This window comes from Meriones unguiculatus, chromosome 10, assembly GCF_030254825.1.
Source record: "Meriones unguiculatus strain TT.TT164.6M chromosome 10, Bangor_MerUng_6.1, whole genome shotgun sequence".
In the NCBI taxonomy this organism is placed as follows: domain Eukaryota; kingdom Metazoa; phylum Chordata; class Mammalia; order Rodentia; family Muridae; genus Meriones; species Meriones unguiculatus.
This window is the reverse complement of record NC_083358.1, coordinates 60,846,321-60,864,300: the sequence shown is the minus strand read 5'-3', so window position 1 is coordinate 60,864,300 and position 17,980 is coordinate 60,846,321. Positions and strand designations below refer to the sequence as shown.

The 17,980-nt window shown below is 42.2% G+C and overlaps 1 long non-coding RNA gene across 1 annotated transcript in view; it reads left to right on the top strand.

Moving 5' to 3' along the window:
- LOC132656867 (uncharacterized) overlaps positions 1-15,012 on the top strand; it is a 70,707-nt gene extending 55,695 nt beyond the window's left edge. The window contains exons 3-6 of the long non-coding RNA XR_009594649.1: positions 585-808; positions 2,772-2,859; positions 3,425-3,560; positions 14,670-15,012. This is a non-coding gene — a long non-coding RNA (uncharacterized LOC132656867). The remainder of the gene's footprint in view (positions 1-584; positions 809-2,771; positions 2,860-3,424; positions 3,561-14,669) is intronic.
- The last annotated feature ends 2,968 nt before the right edge of the window (positions 15,013-17,980 follow it).

Genomic DNA, 17,980 nt, shown 5'->3' with positions numbered 1-17,980 from the left:
GAAGCTTCTTTCACAGCAGATAAAGACAACTCCACAACTGGTCAAAATGTAAACTAGCCATGGGGTGCCCACGCCAGCTGATCTATCTCTCACACATCTATGCCAAGGCTTGGAGAACCGCACAGAAGGGAGTGAAGAAAGATGGTAAGGACAAGAAAATCAAGACATGTACTTTGAGATAGTGCTTCCTATATATGGCAGGAGACTACACCCATGAAATCTTAACAATATGGCCACCTAAACAAGACAAGAGCAAGGACAGCAGCAGGTGACTTGTCAACATGACTGCGGGAAACCTCATCCATACATGAAGAACGATAGGAAATTAATGGCTGCTGTGAAAGGCTGAAACAGTCTGATCCAGGAATAAGCCTCTTCATAGATTATCCAATCTCATGTCTTCATCCTCAAACACATGTACATATAAGCAACATTAAATAGACCCAGCAGATTGTATTTACACACATACACACACACACACACACGCAAAAATCTTTATATGTATAAAATCTATTGATTTTTAAGTAAGAAACTAATTATACCAACCAAACAACTTACTTTAAATTGGTTGTTTTGTTTGCTAGGAGTTCCCTGCTTTGAGAAAACTAAAATCTAACTGATTTCATTGTGGAAACTTCATTATGTGGATGCTCATTATCTATAAAGCTTTCCTGTGTACTGGACAAACATACCAAGGCCCACAAATACCAGGGCAAAGGACCCAGATCTATCCCCAGTGCATGGAGTTCAGGATGAGCAGGGTAGAGATTCTCATTGTAAACCCCAAAGAGAAATCAACCAACTTCTGGTAAGTAATGTGTTGGATAGAAATAAGTAAAATCAATCAACAGAAAGCGATGGAAGGAAAACACTTGACTGTGAAATGAGAAGTCTCCCAGAGAGTGGCATTTGGCCAAATAGCATGTGAAGATGGGAAAGAACGGTCCAGACCAGGGGTGGGGACAGCAGCACATTAGTCCACTTTGTATCTGTGATGTCATACCTAAGGTTCGTTCACAGAACAAACGGGCTGACTTGACTTCCAGTGAGGGCCTAACAACAGGAACATGGGTGAGGAAATGGAAGCCAAGAATCAACTCAGGAGTCAACTTGCTTCTGCAATAACTGACTCACTCTCCTGGGAAGCAGGGACTCAGGAGAGTTATCTTACTCTCTCCCAAGGGCACACAGCCAATCTTCTGAGACCTCTCAGTAAGCCTTGCCTCTTAAAAGTTTCACCCTTTTCACTTTGTCACACTGGGGGCCACTCAAACCACATCTAAGCTGCAGCAACTAGTATTGCTGGAGTGCAGTGACCTAGGAAGCACATCCCAGAAGAGGAGGTCAAACAGACACAGCAGTCCAGTGCATCTCATAAGGTGTTTTTAATTTTATTTTTAGAACAGTGGGAAAGACTAGAGGTGAGCAAAGTGTAACACTCCAAGACCCACTATGGGTGGTGAAACCTAAGTCACGATGATGGTTCTGTAACCATAGGAAACTTTATTTACTTTTTCATACACACACAAGATATATATATATATATATATATATATATATATATATATATATATAACACATATATTCAAATGTGTATTATATATAATAATTAACGAAGAAAAGTGATTAATTTGAGAGAGAGTGAGGGGTACACAGTAGGAGTTAAAGAAAGGGAGGGAAGGGTAGAAATTATATAAATATAGTACTTATTATATGTATTTATTATATATTATATATAATTATATAGTAATTATATAAATATAGTATAAAATTTTCAAAAAAACAATTAAATTTTTTAATTAAAACAGATTTTTAATTTTATAAGGGGGAAAACTTTTAAAATAAAAACTTCATGAGAGAATGCAATATGAAAAATTAGGAAGACTTTTCCCTATAATCTATGTGAAGGAAATGGGGAAAAATATGAAGACTTTGGTTAACATTGGGAGACTGTTTACATGAGTAAAATGTAAATGAATGAATAAATTAACAATCCAAATAGTTCCTTGATGTCATCCCCAAACTTCATATATGTTAGTATACAAAGCAAGAGGGACTCTGTGTAAATGGCTAACGCAGAGTATCCTGGACTAGAATTCTGGGCCTGCCCAATCTAACCTAAAGGTGAAATCTTTCCCCATCGGTTTAGAGAGTGGTGCTTCAGCATAAGTACCACGACAGAGAGGGTAGCATTGCTGTTTGGAAATGTGGAGGTTTGCATGCAGGACCAGTACAGGAACTCCAGGAGCCAAGGGTAGCCTTCAGCCAACAGTCAGCAAGCAGAGTCCTCAGCCATGTAGAACTGAGCTCTGTCAAAGCTAAAAGGTGTGGATGACATCTCTCTTAGACTGTATGAGGAGTGTCACTCCACCCACACACTGATTTCTGGCAATAGTGGATGTCTAGGATAATTAGTTTATGTTGCTTTACACCTATAAAATTGAAGCAATTTGTTATGGAAGCAATGGAAATGCATACGCGTGGCCATAACTAATAGGTTGGAGAGAAATGGGACCTCAGACTTAGCTCAGTTTTAAGGTACACATATAACTGTCATCTATTTAATTACATTAATGTCATGTCAATGGTCATTTAGGCTGCTTTTAATTTACATAATTCCAAAAGGCAGGACAGATTTCCTAATATGTATATTTTCATACATCTTAGAAATTCTCTACAGAAATTTAAAAAAAATAAAATAAATCATTGAGTCAAAGGTTATGCACATTAATCAGTTCTTAGAATAATTACCGTCCAATCTCTTTGCAAAGCTTTCCCAGTGCAGCTCTTACAAGCAAGCTGAAGCTGGAAGAGAAGGACCAGCAGACATGCAGATGAATACAGCTCACTGAGATCCAGGTCAGCAGAGCAGCGGACTGAAATGACCACAGGCAAGAGGTGCTTTTCTCCTCTTTAGCTAGAGAGTCTGCAGGTGGCTACACACCCTTGTAAGGATAGCCCTGTTCTCTCTGCATCATGGGTAAATTCATTTCTTTATGCTTTTTGTCTGGTGTGTGCTAGTCTTTTGAGTAAGGCTCATTCATGTTATATGTCCATCCAAAGGACTGTTCATTTTGACCAAAGCAGGAGTTCCCCACGTGCACCATTTCCAGGAGGACCTGGGAACCCAACTGCCAGAGAAAGGCCTGAATAAATACAGTTACCACAGCACCTAGCTCAGGCACCAGGGCCCAGGGGCTAGCTGGGATTTAATGGAGGTCCTCTTACTGGATATAATTTTGACTTTCTTTGAGACTCTTCATTCTTTCACTTGGAAATTTCTCTCTCCTCTCTTTTTCATTCTTTATCTCTCAGTGGTTAAAAAAAAAGTTTTAATTACAATTTGCTAGTATTTCAGTTTAGATGATCTGAATAAAGTTGATGATGCCTCCTTTATACTGAACATAAACTTTCTCTTCACCAGGACCAACCAGGATACTGACCGTGGCTGTGTAATTGCCTCGGCACTTCTCAGATGGACACAGTACTTCTTGCCTTTTGTAGTCTTCATGGCTGGTCAGAGGGCTCTTAACAGAACTGTGGTCAAGACTTTCTTAAGGGTAAGCTTTAGGATGTAAGGCTTACCTCAAAAGCCACTGCATCTTGGGACATGGGAAGATGGCTGTGTTTGTCTGCATGGCTGTGGACACCATCTAGTGTGGCCCTCTTAGCCCTTGCTTGGAGTCAGCTCTGAAGCAGGAAGAGCTTCCCTCTCTGCCTTACAACCACCTTGGCTGGAAAGGGTCTCACATCTCTGTATAGCACTGTGCTTTGTCAGAGCTTGTAGACTTGATAGCATCTTTTCATTTTCTGCAGATATCCCACGCTTCTTGTATACTGCCTTGGGGATCTGTATTTTTGCCTTAGGCTGTGATTTTTAATCAGTGAAAGTGTGAAACCCTTTGACTGCTTTGCTATGTTGTTTTTGTCCTTGTTCACAACTGGCTAGACTAATAATAATTGTCCTCTTTGCTGTGAAATGGAAAGATGTCTCATTAATATAGTTGTTTGCTATCTAATTTTGTTTTGTTTTACTTAAGAGATCAGAATGGAAATTTGAATTCTGCCAAGTTTGAGGTTATTATGATGAGTAGTAAAACTTCTTGTTCATGGAACACTTATGGTGTAACACTGTTGATATTTGCAACAATATTTTCCCTTGTTTAAGTTCTCAGGCTCATTCTGTGAGGTAGGCACTGCTGCTACTTATATTTCACCACTGAAAAAATACTTAATTTCTTTTAAATAAATGTGACAAGAGACAAGCATTTAACAGTAAAATGATGCCACTGGGATTCAGACCCTGGCTGGCTTGACCAGTCTGTCCTCTTCACCACTGTGCTGTAATGTTCCTTGGCATTTCAAGTTATTTGTAAGCAGTATTTCCAGGAACATTTTTAATCAGAAAAATGAAGCCTAGAGCTACTTAGTTGTGAAATAGAAAGACCATTGGGATGGGGAGCACGGAGAGTGAGCCCAGCCTGGTCCTTAAGCCAGGGTGAGTCCCTCTGCCAGTCATTTCACCAGTCCCAGCCTGTGTTTTCCCCATCAGGAGGGTGCCAGCCTCCTAGGCCCTTAACAAAATTTGATTTCTCCCTCATCAATGTAGTAAGATAGACTCACTGCCACTCCCATGTCATTCTGACAGTTAACGGTGATATCAAATGAGTCAGTTGGCATAGGGCTAATTGTCCTGGAAAAAAAAAGAAGAAGAACCAAATGGCAGTAATTAGGTGCCACCCCCTGACAGAGCAAGGTAAGAATAGTGACTCAAGTCCAACGCCTAGAGAAAGAACTGTTGGTAGACACAGGGTGGATGTGGTCCAGTGTCTCCAATCTTCTCTGTGTATATTCATCACGGGCCGTGACAAGGTGGATGAACATGTGACTCAGGCATGCTCAGGCTGTTGTGGAGTAGTAACCCCATTGAAGTCATCCACCTAGAAACGAGACCCAGCCATAGAGCCTTGCTGATTTTCTCAGACATGCAACCTTATCATATAGCCTCTTCCCACCCCCTGTGTTAGGCTGAGCTGTGCTCACCATATCCCTAATGTCACATGCTGAAGTTCTAACTTGCAGTACATAAGAATGTGACCCCACTTGGACACAGAGCCTCTGAAGTGGTTAGTAAGGTGAAATGGGGTTATAGAGATGACTACTAATCAAATAATACAAATATCCTTACAAAAAGAGATTAGGGCTGGAGAGACGGCTCAGTGGCTGAGAGCACTTGCTGCATTTGGAGAAGACCCAAGTGCTGTTCCCAGAACACATGATGACTCTCAACTGCCTGTAACTCCAGCTCCAGGGGATTTGACAGGTTACCACACATGCACAGCCATACCTGTACACACAAATTTAAAAGATTTTTACAAAACAAGATAAGATTAGAACACAGGTCACACATAAGCTGAGGGGCCACCACGTAGGAAAAGAACGGAACATCTGTTCCTAGAGAACGAGGGAAATGACATTTGGAAGTCATCACATCCCAAGCTCCCATGACACCGCTGACTCAGTAAAGCACCATGGGGTAGTCACTGTTACGGGGGTAGCCCCAGCCACTCTCCTGTGGCAAAGAGTACAGAGAGAGTCCTGGCAATTGCCTTCTCACCGTCTGATCGGTAGTCGATGGGACCCATGTTCAGGGTGGTGTGGCAGTAGATGTGGTCGGTATTAGCATCAACAAAGCCTGGTGACCTTGCACTGAAGCCTTCCTTGCTGATGCAGATAAATTCCACAGAATAATTTGTGAAATATTCTTGTCCAATGTATTTAGCCCAAAGATAACGAAGGCCTATGCCTAAATTCAAATATGTAGTAGTTATAGAAAATAAAAATTGCAATCAAAGTACACAAAACAAAACAAAAATCCTGCAGAGGAATCCTGCATGGAAGACATTCTATAAAACATCCGTTATATGTGAATCCATAGCTTCTGTTCCTCTACAGAACCCCAAATAACGCAGTGGGACAGGGTGGGATGCAAGGTTCTATCTCACTGCTCAGAAGAGCATGCGCTTTAGAGCTTACAAATTGGCAGCTCTGTAATTTTCCATTTAATATTTTCAGAGAAAGTCTGGTGGTTAATAGCTGGAGCCACGGAAAGCGAACCCCAGCAGAAGGTAGAATACTGAGCCAGTATGTGGAAAATAATAATTATTGTTAAATCTATGAGGACTCTGGGTAGATGTTAATATTATTTTTACAGTTTTTATAAACATCTAAAACGTTTCATATTAAACAATTTAGGGAAAACTATGCCTTTTATTCTCTGAGACATTGCTGGTTTGTTTCAGCGGGTGGTGGCGGCGGCGGTACTTGGATTAAATCCAGGATTTCACACATACTATGTTAATGTGATGATGTAGAATTTAGGACATGGTACCTGCAACACCCAGTTGGAAATATGGTTAAGCCTGTCTGTTAGGGGGTTGGAGAGATGGCTTCACAGATGAGAGCATCTGACAGAGCTCACAGCTACCTGTAACTCCAGCTCAAGGGACGCCCTCTTCTGGACTCCAAGGGCATCTGCACTCACATACACATACCTACACACAAAGACACATACATGTACATAATTTTTAAAAAGAAATCTTAAAAAGTAATATTCATGAGGAAATCAAAAGAAAATCTCTTGTTATAATTCAAATTCAGGTCTTTAAAGATCCTTTGCATATTATAAGTAACAGGCCACTTTTAAAAATAAAATTTTCTCAAATCAGTGTTCTTTCTGATACTTTTAACAAGAGAGAAAGACAAGAGTATTGTTTCAAGAACTGTCTTTCTTGAACCATATTGGGCATGATCAGTCCAAGGGTCTGGATTCAGTAATTCATGAGTACTCTACATCTGATGGAGCCATTTAAAATAACCAAATAATGGTGGAGACGTGCCAAATCAAGCCATCTCCTCCTTATGACACCAGGTCCGACCAGTGGGCTGTGGGCTCTGTACTCCCATGACTCTTGTTTTTGGCTGTTTCATGTCTTTCTTTTCTAGCGGCTTGTTTTCTCATTTTCAGCATTCTGTGGCCAAAATTCAGCTCAGAAATGTCCATCTCCCAAGCACCACTTAACTTGACTCTTTCTATGTGCTGTCTTCCCTTTAGCTGTGTTCCTTTTCTCTTGGCTGTGGCTTGTATAGGAATCTAAAAAGAAAAGCTATATCATTAAGAATAAGATGTCATGATAAGAAGAAACATTTGGGTGCTATTGTTAAAACGAATAATAGCCTCCTCCATGCTGGTGGAGGTTCTGGCTTATTGGTCTGGCGTGGGATGGAGAGGAGGCACAGCCAAGTCTTATCTCCAAGCAGCTCTGGGCTGAGTTACTGTGACACAGGTCATGATGGCTGTTTCTTTGGTGATTCAGGATAGAATAACACAGAGGACTTCACTCCAGCCAAAAACTATTATCAAAATCCTACGGGCTCTGCCAACTTCCTATTCCATAAATGATGCTTTGCTCTCTGAAAACCTTTTACTTTTACCTGTCATCTCCATTAAATTATTTTTAAAAAGGTCCTCAAGACCAGCCACTGTCATCTAGTTTTGTTATGTAGAGGCTTGAGTATCCCTATTCTGTGCTGAGCTTTCGGCAGTAGGTGGTCTGAAACATATTGGTTTCTTGTGTTACAGAACCATCATCGTGACTTAGGTTTCACCACCCATAGTGGGTCTTGGAGTGTTACACTTTGCTCACCTCTAGTCTTTCCCACTGTTCTAAAAATAAAATTAAAAACACCTTATGAGATGCACTGGACTGCTGTGTCTGTTTGACCTCCTCTTCTGGGATGTGCTTCCTAGGTCACTGCACTCCAGCAATACTAGTTGCTGCAGCTTAGATGTGGTTTGAGTGGCCCCCAGTGTGACAAAGTGAAAAGGGTGAAACTTTTAAGAGGCAGGGCTTACTGAGAGGTCTCAGAAGATTGGCTGTGTGCCCTTGGGAGAGAGTAAGATAACTCTCCTGAGTCCCTGCTTCCCAGGAGAGTGAGTCAGTTATTGCAGAAGCAAGTTGACTCCTGAGTTGATCCTTGGCTTCCATTTCCTCACCCATGTTCCTGTTGTTAGGCCCTCACTGGAAGTCAAGTCAGCCTGTTTGTTCTCTGAACAAACCTTAGGTATGACATCACAGATACAAAGTGGACTAATGTGCTGCTGTCCCCACCCCTGGTCTGGACCGTTCTTTCCCATCTTCACATGCCATTTGGCCAAATGCCACTCTCTGGGAGACTTCTCATTTCACAGTCAAGTGTTTTCCTTCCATCGCTTTCTGTCGATTGATTTTACTTGTTTCTACCCAACACATCACTTACCAGAAATTGGTTGATTTTCCTTTGGGGTTTGCAATGAGAGTCTCTATCCTGAATTCCATGCACTGGGGATAGATCTGGGTCTTAGGTCCTGGTACTTTGTGGCCTTGGTACATTTGTCTGGCACATAGGAAAACTTTGTCCATAATAAGCATCCACATAATGAAGCTTCCACAATGAAATCCATTAGATTTTAGTTTTCTCAAAGCAGGGAAACCCTAGCAAACAAAACAACTAATTTAAAGTCATTTATTTGTTTGGTTGGTATAATTAGTTGCTTACTTAAAACTGATAGATTTTATACATATAAAAATGTTCTTTGTGAACCTGTATCAATTTAAGGAATCTTTGTTCAACTGGAGCCACCACCAGGGGGAATCAATTCTCTGATCAATAGTGTAGACAGTGAGGAATCTGGCCAAAGAAGCTGTGATGCAAGGGACCAGGGCAAGGGGACAGGGGCACCGATAGTGGTGACAACATGCCTGCCCTCTGGCAATTTCTATGGCTCTGCAGAGAGCCTTCGGAAGCAGGGAGGCAGAGACTGCTCTTAAAGAACTCAGAAGTGAAGGCTTTTTGCTGCAGATGAAGCTTCAGGAAGAAGATTCCTGGCCCCGTGGATGGCCATGGCCAGTGGCCACAGCAACAGCGACAATTCCATGGGAGACACTGACATGTGAGATTGCCTATTGTCATGCTCAAGCAACAAGGGCCCTGGCAAGTGGGAAAGCACTGAATGACAAACAAGCAACAGCCAGCAGCGCATTTGGCCACTTACATCCTCCCAAATGACAAGAAGAGCTTCAAGGAACTGAACATGTGTATCCTCTGTCACACATGTCTCTGGGCATTGTGGCTCGAGATCATTGAGTGCCTGCCATAAAGTTACAATTGCAGGCCATAGGCTTCTTCATGTGTTCAGCTTGCTTCACAAGGATGGTACAGAGGACTGTTCCTAGGTGTGCTTAGTTTCCTTTGGTTTATTTGTGTGTGTGTGTGTGTGTGTGTGTGTGGGCATGCAAACATGGGTGTGTAGTTGCAAGGACCACAGCATGAATCTGGAGGTCAGAGAACAACCTGCAGGAAACAGTGCTCCCTTCTACATTGTGAGTCTCAGGGATCAAGCACTAACCAGTTGAACCATTTCACAACCCCTTGGTTTCTTTTTTGCAAAAAATATTTTCAGCTAAAAAGAAAGAACATTCTGAACACGTATTATTGTAAGATTTTTGTCTCTAAAGACACCTTCCTCACTTATTTTCTTTCAGCACCACGTTGGAGTTTGAGGGGACAGGCATAATTTTTCAGTGGGTAAAAGCACTGTGAGCTGACAACCAAGTTTGGCTCCCATATTGTACAGGAAAGCAGAAGAGAAACAACTATTGGAGGTTGTCCTCTGACTTCCATACTTGTGTCATGGCAACATTCAAGAAATATTAGCTTTGATCATTGCCAATGCCTTAACAAGCTATCTACTCACTGATTTTCAAATTTGCATATGAAATCACTTGAAGATATTGTTAAGTTGTGGATATAATAAAGTTCATGGTATTAGTTTTGTTTTGTGAGACAGTACACACTGTTTAGCCCTGGCTTTGAACTCCCTATGTAGACCAGGCTTGTCTTGAACTTAGAGGTTCACCTGCCTCTGCCTCCAGATAAATAAATAAATTTATTTATTTATTTGTATCATATGTATGAGTGTTTTGCCTGAACATATAATGTATGCCCCATGCCTGCCTGGTAACCTTAGAAGCCAGAAGATGGCATCAGATCCCTTGACCTAGAGTTTCAGATTGTTGTGTGCTGCCATGTGAATGCTGGGAACTGGACCCTATTCCTCTGGAAGAACAGTAGCCAGTGCCTTTATTTACTGAGCCTTCTCTTCAACAACCTCTTTCTAATGTATTACTTTCAACCTTTGTACTTAAGACATTTCCCCGAACTTTGTAAAGTTGATTCTTCTCTCATTTCTCAATGTCATAATCTCTGCCTTTCAGCTGATGTATTTAGTTTGATTATACTTAATTAATTATGACGTTGGGCTTATATCTACCATTTTGTAATTTGTTTTCCCCTGGTTGTTTTGTTTTCTTTCTTTTTTTTATTTCCTTCTTTTTGGGTTTATTGGAAATTTAAAAATATCTATTTGTGTTTATACCCAAAAATTTATGATGTTCTCAAGCTTGTACAGAGAAGTTTTTTTGGGGGAAGGATGTGTATTGGTTAATGCAGAGACTCATACCTGGAAAGTGCTGAGGTACAGACAACTGAGTGCTTAGCTGTGGATGAGTCATCACTACCAACCCCTCAAGGGTTGAGAAACATCTGGGAAGGGGAAGCCTGGAGAAGGGGTGGAGCCTGTGAAATGTTGGCCTCAGGATATGGCCAGGATATTTTAAAAGAATAAAAGAATATTCTTTATTCTTTGAAAACTTTCTTTTCTTTTTTCCTTTCTTTTCTTTTCTTTTTAATTGATTGAGCTGGAGATCAAAAAAGGCATCCTTAGCATTGTAGAGTCTAGTAACAATGTATCACAACACGTGTAATATAAAAAACTTATAAATTTATACTCCTCTTTCTTGCCTTCTCTAGGAGATCAAAAGTACACACTGCAGTCATGCTTCTCACTAGAAAGTCTTAGGACCAGTCTTGCCATCTTTACTTTGAACATTCTATTTTGTTTTAAAGAAATGAAAAAATGTTATTATTGGAGAAGTTCTGGAAAACTTCCTCAGTTTCCTCTCTGGTCACTGTGTACCAGACCTTGTGTGGAGTCTGTTTAGTCCCTTCACGCTGAGTTGGGTGAGACCAGCCTCCAGAGGCATCACTGTTTTGGTCTCAATACTCCATCCTCAAGACCCCTTTAGAAGTCACACTGGAGACACAGTTCAGCAAGAACTTAGAGGAGGGACAACAATGGCAATGAGCCAGGGAAGCTGGAACTACTTATGCTGTATTTTTAAAGTCTCATAAAGTGAAAATTGGATGTGGCAGCTCACATCTATAATCACAGCACTCAGGAGGCTGAGTCAGAAAGCTTTCTGTAGACTTAAATTCAGCCCTGCTTACATAGTGAGGTCCTTTCTCATTCCTGCTTCAAAACTAATCTCATTACGCATCCCTCTGCAGGAGGAATGCTTAATATATAATAATGTTTCATTTTAGAAAGCAAATTGGAAGTTAGTTGACTCTGGGAGATACTGAAAATTATATAAGAATTTTCAGCCATCAGAGATCCAAAAGAAATAACTAACAATGAATTTTTACTCAAAATTTCTGGCTCAGCAAGTAAAGGAACCTACTACTGAGTCTCACAGCCTGGGTTCAATCCCTGGGACCCGCATGCTGGACTCACATCTGTAACCACAACCCCCCTGTAATCATAACAGACTCCTATAAGTTGTCTTCTGACCACCATGTTAAATAAATAAAATGCAATTTAAAAAATGCCCAGAGCAAGGGCTGGAGAAATGACTTTACAGTTGAGACCATTTGCTGCTCTTGTTCAGGGCTAAGTCTAGTCCCCAGAATGGACACACCAGCTCACAGCCACCAGAAACTCCCATTCCAGGGGATCTGACAGCCTCTTCTGACCTCTGTGGAGTTCACACACACACACACACACACACACACACACACACACACACACTTAAAGTAAAGTGAATGAACAACAAATCTTTGGCAGAAAGAAATTTACTTGCCAAGGTCCACGAGCTGTTAATGAATTAAAATACACCATATGAGAGATTATGTTTGTTGATTGTTACATTTTCTTGCCTTACTCTTTGACTTAGAAATCTGAGAATGTCTTAGGTCTGTGTTATATTTGAGTTCAAATATATTCATCACCTCACCACAAATACCAATCATCTGCTTTCGATGACTGTGCACTTCGGTTTAATGTGTTGTATTCGCCCTTTTGTCTCTTCTCTTTTGCTTTTCCATGTTCTCAGATCATACCCCGTACCCTGCCCACACATACAGGGCGAACATCCATATTGTGTACGAATAGCAACTCCGACTAAGAATTTCCTACAATGAGAAGTGAATACCTTGAGAGTGGAGATTCAAGTCTTATCGGTGTGACTCCTACTTGTGAAAACATCAGTTGGGACCATCTGCTTTGTTTTTATTTTTACAGTTTTAAAGCTTATTTTATATGGGGTATGCATGTGCCGAGGTGCATGTATCAACATCAGGGGACCTAGGAAGACTCAGGTCTCTCTTTTATTATACAGGCCCCAGATATCAAACCCCAGGCTTAAGGCTTGGCAGCAAGTGCCTTTACCCACTGAGCCACACTGCCAGCTGGAGTCCACCCTAATAGCATCGTTTCTGAGCTCAGAGTTGGTGTGTGAGACCCGGCTGTGGGATTTTCACTTTCTTTCTTTTTTCCTCCCTTACTGCGTCATATTTCGTGCCTGGAAATATCCTGGCTTCGGGGGTCATCGGCTGAGTGTTCTACATCCGCAGAGGGCAAGCCTCCTGGTCACTCTGTGCCTTCTTTGCACTGCTCATGGCTACTGTTTCTTTACCTCCTGGGCTGTGTGACATTTCCCATTTCACGGAGGCCTTCGTATTCTTTTTTTTTTTCTTCTTCTTCTTCTTCTTCTCAATGCAGTTTATTCAGGAACCTTGAACAATCTTCTGACCCTGGGGAAAGCCAGCCCACAACTTAAATAGCCTCTGGGTAGCCAACCCCAGCGTGCCTCCTGGGCTATGCAGATAGGTCCACATACAGGGAAGCAAGCCAGATCCTCAGCCTTAGCCAAATATGGAGTTGTTTGTGACAGAGAGCACTCACCATCGGGAAGGTGGAAGGCAGAAACCAGCTCCATCTTTAAGGCGCGGCATTCTGCAGCTCTCTACAGTTCCCCCTTTTTGTTTTAGACGCATCAGGCAAGTGTAGAGGTCTGATCTCTGATATTAGAAATAAATTGGGACTTTGTACCAATGTTCATTTAGGTGTCATCCACCCAAAGAGCATCATACCCATCTGATACCTTTTTCTCAGAGGCGGGACCTGGGGCATCAACCCGCATGTAATCAGACATGCTCTTCTTCTTGACAGTTGTGTATCGCATTGGTGTGTGCCTGGCTTTCCACCTGCTCGTTGGTCTAAGCTGTAGGGATGGATTGTTGTAGATATGAACATGTTTCTGTTTTGGTCCCACGTCTAAGTTATGGGACTGATTCAGATTATCCACAGCAGCAAAGTATTTGCCTCATTCATGCTCTGAGAGGGTGGAAGATAGTTTAATTCTAAGGACTCTGAAAGGAAATAAAGGTCAGAGCCCAGAGTGTTGAGGGGGCTCCGAGAAAGAAGGCTGGCGGTGCCCATCTCTGCTGCTCTGGTTGCTGCTGATGCAGTTTGAAGAGAAGTCAAAGATATTCTGAAACTAAGACTGGACTTCCCCCCAAGGAACCTGTGGACCCTAACCAGCAGGAAGCAGCTAAGAAAAACTCCACCCCTTCTCCCCCCTAACCTCCTTTCTTTCCCGGTATTGGGGTGTTGGAAAGGATTGGGATGGAGAAAGGAGGAAGAGACATAAGAACATAAATATAATAGTTTAAAAACTTGCACCTACAATGAATTATGAGGTTGTCAGCCCCCCAGTTCTGTTCTCTTGGTTGAACCCTCCTGGTAGTGCCCAAAACACTTCTGCTGTAGCATTCACTTTAATTTTCTGATTTGGATTAATGAGGCAGAAAACAAAGCAGTGAGCAGTGTGTGTAAATAGGCCTCGTCCTCTTCTGTGAGATGTCCTCAACATTAGTTCCTGAAGAAGCCATGTGTGTTTCGTCAGTTTTATAACATTAATCCTTGCAGAATCAGAGGGTGGGCTTTCTTTCTTCCTGGGTAGAATTGGTTGCTGATAGTCGTATGGGGGTTTATAGAATTGAATTAAACTACATAAAATTGCTATTTGTAGAAAGAGTTTGATTTTGCCTCAACCAAACAGGAAACCCAGCAGCTTTGGTTCCAGTGGGATATGACTTATTTTAATTACTTCTGGTTTTTTTTGAGCCTGTTCCAGACTATCTAAATTAACACGTACCAATTAGAAACTGGAACTTGAAAGGTGAGGTATTTCTATTCTTTTTCTTGATGTTTTTGCTCGATATCCATGTTCCCTGGTCCTTATGGAAAAAATGGAGACTGTATATAGAACTGAGCATTTGCAATCTTTCCCCCCTTGAAAGGCAAACAAATAAAAATAGAAGTATTACTTATTTGATTGCAGGTTAAAACCATCTTCAGTTCCTTGTAACAATAATTTAAACTTGCAGCTGTTCCTTTATGAATTTTTATGAGTTTTTTTTTTTTTTTTTTTTTTTTTTTCCTGCAGAGAAGACAATTCTGCCACAGGAAAATGTTAACACACTGGCTTCCCCTCCCCCTTCCTCCAGATTTCTCAGTAGCAATGCCATCTGTACTGGAAGCCAGTTCGAACAGCCTTGGCCCAGAAAATCAAACCTCGGTTTCGAAATAAAGCCAAAGAGCTGCTTTTCAGCCATATATCTACAGTTAGATTCAGGTGAGTTACACATGAGGTCTCATGCCTTAGAGCTAACACATCTCCTCCATCATAGCAATCAAAACGTATTTGCAGTCACGTGCTCTCCTACGTTAGTGCTCTTGGATAGATTTGAATAACACTGACAGGAAGCACTTAATTTTCTCACATTTTCAAAGGCCAAGTGGGTTTTCAGAATCATGTGTTCAGCATGGTTGTTTTTCTGGTTTTGGTTTTTTCTGGGGGGGAGGGAAGAGGGGTTCGGAAAGGGGAATAGCTATCTATAATTCAGCTAAGAATGATTGTGTTTTCCTTTCTTCTTTAAGCCAGGAGCAATTACTTTTCATTTCAGGATTAAGACCTGCGGGGCTGTGGCTGGTGGCTGCGGCTCCCAGTTTCAGCATGTCTCCCTGGTTCCTGGCCAGCCACAGCACTTGGCTGTGCAGGTAGCAGCTGGCGCTGGGAGTGCCTCTCCAGCCCACATTCCTTGGCCATGAATTTCGCAGCCCTGTTTATCTGATGAAGACCTTTGGATTGCTCATGACATTGTCACACAGTCCTTAATGAGTGATATGGAAAGATATTAAATATTTTTCCCTTTGGAATGCCAAAATCCCCAGCTACCCCCCAAAATCTCCACCCCCACCCCCAGCTGACTGCCACATCGGCCTGGTGCTGAAAGCCAATGAGGCCTTTCTTGTGTCCATCAAAGTCTAGCAGGACACATCTGAGCCCCTCTCTGTGAGCCTTCACTACAGACTGTTCAAGACATTTTCTTAAAATTACATCTGCCCCTTCGGTGAGCTCTACTTGGTACAAACGAGACATTCCACACACTGCAGTCTCTTGGAGTCCTCTGGAAATTAATTACAGGACTCCCCTCGCACCTGAGGGTACATAATCAGATGTTTCTCAAGTCCCTGGTGTAAGATGGTATAGTACTTGCAGATAACCCCATATCTTCTATACTGTTTCCATCATCTTACACTATTATACAAATCCTTATTAGCATGTGCTCTTCAGAGAACACTGACAAGATAAACCTCTGGATATTTCCAATGTTTCCCTCAAATTAAAAAAAAAATCAATTCTTATCATGTGCACTCAATGTACATGAGGATGCAAATACCACAGCATGAGGGTTGGAGGTCAGGGGACAGCTACTGGGAGCTAATTCTCTCCTTCAACATTTAAAGGGGTTTTAGGGCTCAAACTCAGGCTTGCTTGGTGAACATCTTTATCTGGGGAGCCATCTTTTTAGCCTTCCTCTAATTAAAAAAAAAAAAAGATTTATTTTATGCGCATGAGTGTTTTACCTTCGTGTATGTCTTTGTACCACGCATGGCCTGGGGCCCATGGAGACACTGGGTACCCTGGAACTGAAGTTACCGACAAATGGATGGTGGAAATGGAACCCAGTTCCTCTGCAAGAGTAGCAACTGCTCTTAACAGATAGGCCATCTCTCCAGCCTCCCCACACATCCAGTTTTATTTATTTTTTTAGTCAAGCATGACTTAAGTGACTGGAGGGAAGATTGTGCCAGTGTCTACAAACACCATCACCAGCTTCAGCGTATGAAACCCACTCTCCCCTTGGTTGGCAAGAGAAGCTGGGATGGCTTTCTTGGGCCTACCTCCTCTCTCATTGTCCAGCTTCTAAATTCTTTGAGAGAATTTAGAAGACCCAGAGGACTAGAAAGACAAACACAGAAGGGGGTGCTGGCTGAAACAGGAAGTCCTGTGTTGCCGTGAGTAACCCAGAACATTTGCCATGACATGTTCAGAAGACAGGAGCTCTGACTACAACAGGGCTCCTCTCCTTTCCCTGGCTGCCCTCTGCTGGCACTGCTAGCCAGAGAGACAGTGACCCAAGCTGGGCACGTGAGATGACTTGCTGCTTTGATGGACAGCCAGTTGGCTAACTTCTGCTCGGATCATCTGAGCTCCTCCCTAACATACCTTTGCATAGCTAGCATTAACCTTCCAAGACACCTGAGCTCTTCAACAAGAGCAGACGTCAGTTCTGCCCATCCCATATGAGGTGGACCAAATGACCTTGCGTGTCCTTTTCCTCCTCTACTTGTTTCACCTCCAGAGCCATCCCAAAATGGCCAGCAGCTGAGGTCAGTCCTTCCCAAGCCAAATAAATACCCTTCCCCGTTCACCAGTCCCTGGGAGCCTTCACCCACCCCACCAGAGAAAGGCATTTACAAGGGTCTGGCCAAGCCTGCTGATCTGGTAATGCAATGCTGGAGATAAACCGAAACTCTAGACTGGTTTCCTGTTTCCAACGGTGGCAGGATGTGTCAGCTGCTCAGGCAGCCCATGCCCTTGGAGAGGAGAGAAACAAGCGTGTATGACCAGTCTGTGACCTCTCCCTCCTGCTGTCCCAGGGAGTGTGGACAGGTCTCTGCTCCTGGCCAGGTGGCTAAATGTCGTTACAGGGGGATGAAAAATGTGATTGTTTTCCTTTAGAAAATATTAAAGAAGAGTGCTCTCTGGGAAGTAGAACCATTAGTGGAATCTATTCCCGGTATCATGGTTAATTAATTTAGGCAGCTTTAATGCTATTTCATTATGCAGCCTTTCAGAGCTGTTCTGGTAAATGCCAATCCCATAAATACTAACGTGACTTCATATGTACAATTTCCTCTCAGAAGAGTGAATATGAATTATGATCTGGGTATCAATCTGCACACAGCTCTACCCAGACAATACAAACATGCCTCTTGATGCTTTGAACACTGTTCATTGAGTCTGGAAGCTCAGGCGCCCACTCAGACAGGCCATGTGTATCCTAAGACCACGGTTGTCAGTCTGGGTGCCTCTGAAAACATAGCACTGACAACCAGTTTCACCCTGCCAGGAGCTAAGTAGCTGGCTTCTGCACTTTATTCTGATATTAAATAGTAATCACTGAAGTGTTAGAAGAAATAGCTTAGCACACAGGTAAATTGTTCTCCTAAAATGACTGTGTTTTAATTTATTATGTGCAGTCATATTTATCCATGCCTAAGATTTTGTCAAATAATTTTCTATTTACAAAAGATGTTTCTGGAAAAATGCATATGCTGGTAAGCTCTGCTCAGTAACAATATGATCTGAGCACAAGCCCCACTTTTCAAAGTCCCTACCTACGAACA